Genomic DNA, 7,430 nt, shown 5'->3' with positions numbered 1-7,430 from the left:
TATACAAAAAATTAGCTACCAAATATAAAATAAGAATTAATATAAAAAAGTATATATTAAAAATATATAAAATAATATATATATATATATACACACACGTGACTAATTTGATCACTAATTTTGCTATATGCATAATATTTTTTATCAAATATTTTAATTGAATTGTCAATGATAATACTAATATTTCAATTGAGATTACTAGAAGTAAATCAATGAAACACTAGGATGAAGATAGATTAGAAATGTCACGTGGCCTTTTATGTTAATTTTGTTTTTAACATGTGATGAATTATAAGCTTGATATTTAGCTCAATACAGCAACAAATTCAACTCAATACAACAATAAATTTAACTCAATGCAACAAATTCACATCAATAAAAGATGGTTCAACAAAATTGATAGGGACAAGAGAAAAGGAAAAATTGAAAAGGATAGAAGAAGGGAGTGCAGAGACTCACCAGCTACCACGATTGACGGCGACTTAGCGACGAAACCGGCGAGGAGCCTGTAATGAGGAAAATATAGGCCAAGTCCCAATTAGGATAGTTTCATTAGTATTTGATTTATTATAAATAGATATAGTAGAAATGTAATAGAGGAACCATGAATTGAGTAATGAATATATTTCCTTTTCTGAAATTCCTTCCATGGAATTATCGCTCTCCCTCAAGATTCTTCCTAATTTCTCTCTGATTGATTAATTCTTCCCTATTCTAATTTCTTTCCTCCTTACAATGGTGCTTTCATTGGCCACCATTCTCCATTTTTATGGTGGTTTGCCGGACTCAATTAGAAATCAATCCGGTACTGTTAGTGAATATTATGAGGATTTTCTGACTTATGCTAACAGTGTTGCTGTGAAGGATTCTGAAATTTTAATTCCTTGTTTTATCAATGGTTTGAAAATTTATATTCATAGAGAAATTTTTGGAAAAAATTACAATTCTCTTTTAGATGTTTGGCTGAAGCCTGCAAGGATCCGTGAAATCAAGTTTGACGAGGAAGGGCATCCAAATCCAGAATTTCAAGCTCACATTCAAACAAAAATGCATCAACAGAACCCTACTGTTTCATATTCAGCAACAATCAAGGCATCCAAGGAAACCAGATCAAGAAATTGCAAAACATTCAAAAACAGATTGTGATACATCAGAAATTCCAGCACCAGAATCACCAAGAAAATTTTCAGAAAATTCAAAATTAGATTTCTCGAACACCCCCAGAACAGAAAATAATTTTCACACTAAATCCATTGCTCACAGATCCAGATTTATTACCTCCAAAGCGTTCTCAATTTCACAAAACCAGCAACACACCCACAAAACAAGACATAGACATTCTATATCTGCAATTGGAGGAAGCCGATGACGTCCATGGAGGCAGAATCAGTCCACGCGACGGTGGCGCGCAACGCACAACCAACAGCGGCGCCGAGGACGGCGCCGTCGCGAAGAGGAAGGTGGAGGACGCAGATCAGAGCAGAGGTAACGGCGTCGGAGATCTTCGAACAAGTGGCGGAGGTTTACGTCGCGTCTGCCCGATCGTGGCCAAGCCACCACCACTCATAGCGGCAGTCTTACCTTGGGAAGGCAAGGATGAGATGCGAACAGAGAAGGTGGCGCTCACGTACGTCATGGCGGAGGAGGCTCTTAATACGGCGGAGCAGCATAAGGTCACTGCCGATGAAGGAGACCACACATGATTTAGAGAAGAGAGGCGACAGAGTCGTGCATAGATGCCACTGATGTGGACAGAGCCACTAGAAAGAACAGTAGCACTGTAGCAGGTAAGAGAGAGAGAGAGGAGAAATGGGGGTTGGCTGGCTGAAGATTCTGGAAAGTGATGGAAGACTGATTACCCCTAATCTTGAGTTGGGCCTTTATTTGTTGGGCTTTCAGTACCAAGTCCAATCAGAAATCATTCATAAACACAAGCATATGTATTATGTCTTAAGGTTTAGTTATAAACAATAGGATCCTGGAGGAATTTTTTTTTTAAGTTGGATAGGAGATAATAAAATAGATAAAAGATATAACCAAGTTGGGTTGGTCTAGTGGTTAGCTCACTAGTCCGCTTAAGCAAGTGTCGGGGGTTCAAATCCTGCCTTGTGTATGCAGCAACCCATTGGCCAGCGGCAAACCCTTAAATGGAGCTCAATACCGCGGCGGATTAGTCCTTGACCTGTCGGGTTGGGGGATACCGTGGGAAACCAAAAAAAAAAAAGTAAACGAAATAAGGCTCATATTTATACATGTGTTGTGTAATAAAATAGGATATGATGTTAGGTACAAATTAAATTGCATGTTATTGATTTAGTTATTAATTAAAGTTATTAATTAAGGTTAGAATTTGTTTAAATACACGGATATGATGTTAGGTTTAAATTTTAGTATGTTATGTTATTGTTAAGCATATGTCTCTTAATGTAGTTATTAATTTAGGGTATTAACAATTTGTAATAAACCTAATGATTAGCAAAATGTTTATGTTTATATTTACTAAATATCTAAGTAAATTGTTTGTTCTCGAGTTTTGTTGTTACTTAGACTAAGTAGTACTTGTTGCTTAGTAAGTAAATGTTTTCACTTAATCTATCATATATAAGAGTTGTGAAATGAATTTCGTTATTTATTATTTTTTAAATAATTTTATTTAAATTAATTAAAATAAATGTTTATTAATGTAGTCATTAGTTATCTTAGAAGACATTTTTATTTGCATTATATTACACAATGTTAAAGCTAATTATTTTTTTGAACATTTTTATTATTCAAGTAAACATTTTTATGCAAATAAATTCATATCGTTTGCTTGAATAATTTACTTATAAGCCAAATTAATTCCTAATTCGGTATTTTTATTGTTTACTTGATACCTCGTCTACTTCTTTCGAGGAGAATAAGTCACATACACTCACCACCAGCCGCTATTGTCCCGTATCTGAGGGAGGCCGGGTTCAGTGATGCGTTGCCGCTCAGGGATTTTATGTTCAACAACTCCTTGGTCACGGCATTCGTCGAGCGTTGGCACCTAGAGACCCACACCTTCCACATGTCGTGGGGTGAGTTCACAATCACCCTACAGGATGTCACATACCACCTCGGGCTGCGCGCTAATGGAGAGCCCGTGGGTGGTTGCTTTCGTGACTTTTACATGTGGTACGATACCGGAGTCTGGGAGTTGGTTGAGAAGCTACTTGGAGCCAGGCCTCCTCCAATCCAGCAGCAAAGGAGCACAAAGGAAGGAGTCCTTCTCCCTGACATGGCTTTGGGATCGTGTCCGACAGATGCCGTCTGGTACTGATGACCCAAGCACCCTCCGACAGTATGCGAAGTGCTATATATTGTTGATGATCGGAGGTTACCTGATGAGTAATAAGTCCAATAGTCAGGTTCATCTCCGGTGACTCCCACTACTGGACGACTTTGCGAGGTGCCGTATTCAGTCATGAGGATCCGCAGTGCTAGCATGGATATACCACTCCCTATTCTTATCGGCCCACCGCTTGACCACAGACATTACTAGGTAGACTCCTCTGCTGGTTTCTTGGATATACTAGAGATTCCCTAAGTGGTGTCCCCTGAGCGACAGATTCACATGTTTCCTATGACTGTAAGCTAACTGTTTAAATTGGTTTTACTAGTCTTTATTTTTCGCTTAATATTATTAATACAGATTGACTGCATGGTAGTTAATGTTGCAACTGTCCACAGGTTGATCGGGATGACACAGCAGAGTAGGGACCAACACGAATAGAGGGTCTGCAGATAGGTTGGGAGTTGGATCAGTTACTTTAATCGATCGGACTCCACCACTCGATATTCAGCACTTCTATGAATGTTGTGATTGTTAACACCCTGTATTACTGCATCTCTACTTTTGAATTTGTGGCCAATCCTAAACTCCACCCCACCATTCAAGTTGTAATCTTCCTCACCCGTGTTGAAAAATGTGTTTTTCTTGTGCATCGCGTCCAGATCCAATATACATTAGTGACTGGGTACAGATGATAAAGCCGAAATTGGATGCAAGAGAGGCATAAGATACCTTCGTGATGCCTCAACCGGGGTCTCTGGTACAAACTCTTCCTCATCATCATCCTCGGAGGGACCGCTCTCGTTGCTATCCACAACATACTCCTCGTTGGAGTTCTCACCGTTGACCTCCATGTCTTTCACTGGATCGGCAACATGAATTGGTGGTGGTGCGAGAGGTGGGTAATCCTAAACGAGGTCCGACGACCTAGATCCACCACCACCGATGTCGCCAGCCTCTGTGAAAAGTTTCATTACTTGCTCTGCCATGATTTTCTCATGGACGTCAAACATCAGGCGCACATGCTCGTCGCCATAGAGGCAAAACAGATGGAACCGAAAAATTCTATTTTCCATCAGTGCTAGCAACTTATATCCCACCCTTTCGATCTCCCTTTTCCCAATTCCACCGACGCTACCCAATATCAGTCTCTTTAATTCCACCAATGAGTTTACTGGCTAGGTACACAACAGATGGGATTTTCACACTCAAATATTATCTCATTATCACTATTTCTCATACAGCAATTGAGATATACACTTACAACCAAGAAACTATTACTACTAGACATTTTGGCTTATTTTCGGAAGGAATAGATAACAAAGAAGTAGTGAAAGATTTGTGAAGGATACAAATAGTTACACATCCTTTATAGCAGTTGAAAATTTGCCTTAACATATTTCGTTTACAATGTAAACAAAATAAAAGTTAACATGTATATCGTTTATACTGTAAACGAAATATACGTTGCATTTATTCTCAGTCTTATCTCGTTTACAGTGTACCAAATACGTGAAATGAGATAAGTGATGTGAAATTTTTCGGTAAAAATGCTCGTAGATGCATATTTCAATAATTAATATATTTATTTTATTTATTTAAAAAAATTCCTTCGGATTTATATTGGAATTTGTTTTTCCACAATCTTGAGGGTAATGATGTCGTTAAGAAAAATGTAATGTAATGAGAAAAATATAGGCCAAGGTCCAATTTGGATAATTTCATTAGTACTTGATTTATTATTAGAGGAACCATGAATTGAGTAATGGATATATCTCCTTTTCTAAAATTCCTTGTATTAAATCATCTCTCTCCCTCATGATTCTTCCTAATTTCTCTCTGATTGATTAATTCTTTCCTATTCTAATTTTTTTCCTCCTTACAAAGCCCAAGGACCAGCTACTGCTAGCGCCTATTTCTGCTGCCAGCGACGACGAGCTGAGGAAAGGCAGAGAAGCAAGAAGCTGACAAACTGACAAGAAGACGACGACGACCACCACTTGAGGGACCAGATGCTCGTTCGATCTACCTCTGCCGTTGGCGAAGCGAGCGTAGGGAAGGCTGCGAAGAGCTTGAGTCCGCCAAGTCTGAGACAATGACGACGAGTTTGGGTCCACTGAATCCGAGACGGTGAAGACACAGGCAGCAATGAAGATAGGTTAGACTGTGCATCTATACGAGGTCGCGAGAGAAGTAAGGCACCGTTTGGTTATTGTCCATGTCCATAAGAGACATGGACACGGTGGTACATGTTTATTATTTGTTTGTTGAGACACAATTTTTTTAAGACACAGTTACACACGGTTACCCACAAAAGACGTGTATTTTGTGTCTTCCCAAAACACTGAGACATGGATTTTTGACTTGAGACACATATTGAATTATAGTTTTGGACAATTTTATCCTTATTATTTTTTTAAAATTTCATATTTAACATATACTATTAACACCTTCTCTCTTCTTTTCTGATCCCTTTTTTTCTTTTCCCTCTTTCTGTTCTTCCTTCTTATTCTACTCTTCATCTTCTTCTACCATTCATCTTCTTTTCTTCACGCCTCAGATGGTAGATTTAATCGTCATAATCATCTTTTTCTCTTCTCTCTTCTGTTCTTCTTTCTTCTTCTACCCATGATCTTCTTCTTCACGCCCCAAAAGGCAAATCTGATCTTCGTGTCGATGCCTTCCTCACTTCATCTCCAGACCTGTATGCGCTCTCCTATCTGTCTCTTTCATGTACTTCCGCCGTCGTGTTTTTCAGACCGTGCCGCCTCCAGATCTGCCTCTTCTCCAGCCGTGGCGACAATGAATTTGGATGATGGAAAAAAGTCACACAAAATGAGAATTTTAAACGATGATGGATGAAGCATTGTTCAAATATTAGTTTATTAAATATTTTCTCTCAAAAATTATAAATTTTTTTATTTAAGGAAAAAATACATGTTCAAAACAAAATCTGAATTTGTTTTTTAAAGGGAAGCATGACTTGAGTATTTGGGATGTGCCACCATTTTTTTTAAAATTTGTATTTCATGATAATAGTAATGGAACACAAGAAAATTAAAACTCTTCTCTTCCCTCCTCCTTCTTTTTATTTTTGATTTTCTATCTAATTTTTTTAATTATTGAATTGATTATGAATTAGAGACGTTGATGATAGTAATTTGGATGGTAGAAAAATCAATGGTGGTGGTGGAAAACAATGATGGCAGTCGAGGAAGTGATGTCACGGTGGATAAATATTGGGACAAAAATGACATTTGATTTAAATAAGTGTGTCTTGTACACTATGACCAAACATACTAAAAAATGTTGTATATTTTATGTCTAGGTATCTCTATGTATTTGTGTCTCTGTCTTTATGTGACGAGAGGGGAGAGTCTGTGTCTCTGAAAGAGCTTGGAGTTGAAGGTGAAAGACAGAGGGAGAATTCGAGAGAGTGACGAGAGAAGAGAACAGCTCAGAAACGTTGAGGTGAGGGACTGGGCATTGGGTTAGGGCAATAAAATCAGAAAGAAGGTGTTCTACAAATGAAAACTACGCCATTTTACAAAAAAAAAAACAAGCAAATCGGTCCAGGTCATATAAATCGACTAGGCCGACAGTTTTGATGAAATCCGACCGAGTCATTCCAGGTTCCACCGAATTTTATGCATGATCGATTCAACAAATGATTCGATTCGACCAGATAACTGAGTGATCAGATTTTCGGTCGGACCAACCGATCAAACCGGGTTTGATAACAATGCAATAATGTAATGGCAACACTGTTTATATTATTAATTACCTCCGTATAGTTCTTCCAAATGTCTCTGCGGTGAATCAGACACGCACCACGCGCCACGCGCCACGCGCCACGCGCGACTTTACACAAACTCAACTCTCCTCTTACTCTGAAACGTGGCCATCAAGGCATCTTCTCATTGGTTCTTACAGGCGCATGTATTCACGGACCTTGGCTAGAGAGTGGCCTAAAAGATTGTTTCTATTCAAAAGTTTTTTCGCTCTGATCAACGGCTACTCCACACTGCACCACTTTTGGTTCCAGCTTTCAAAAAAGTTGTCCTTTTTCACCTTCTTCATAAAATATAAAATATATAAATTTGAGTAAAATCAA

At 38.4% G+C, this 7,430-nt stretch overlaps 1 protein-coding gene across 5 annotated transcripts in view; it reads right to left on the bottom strand.

The window, feature by feature from the left end:
• The window catches only part of LOC107467624 (protein NRT1/ PTR FAMILY 2.8), an 11,217-nt gene extending 9,256 nt beyond the window's left edge, over positions 1 to 1,961 (bottom strand). For 3 of the 5 annotated variants that reach the window (XM_052258531.1, XM_021129289.2, XM_016086768.3), the window contains exons 1-2: positions 1,279 to 1,961; positions 460 to 506 (exon numbers count right to left, since the gene is read on the bottom strand). The gene's annotated coding sequence lies outside the window, so the exon portion shown is untranslated. The remainder of the gene's footprint in view (positions 1 to 459; positions 507 to 1,278) is intronic. The other 2 variants (XM_052258537.1, XM_052258536.1) reach the window with 1 other exon arrangement.
• Between the last annotated feature and the right edge of the window lie 5,469 nt (positions 1,962 to 7,430).

Source organism: Arachis duranensis, chromosome 1, assembly GCF_000817695.3.
Source record: "Arachis duranensis cultivar V14167 chromosome 1, aradu.V14167.gnm2.J7QH, whole genome shotgun sequence".
NCBI lineage: Eukaryota > Viridiplantae > Streptophyta > Magnoliopsida > Fabales > Fabaceae > Arachis > Arachis duranensis.
Note: the sequence above shows the minus strand (reverse complement) of the source record. Positions and strands in the feature narration are given on the sequence as shown.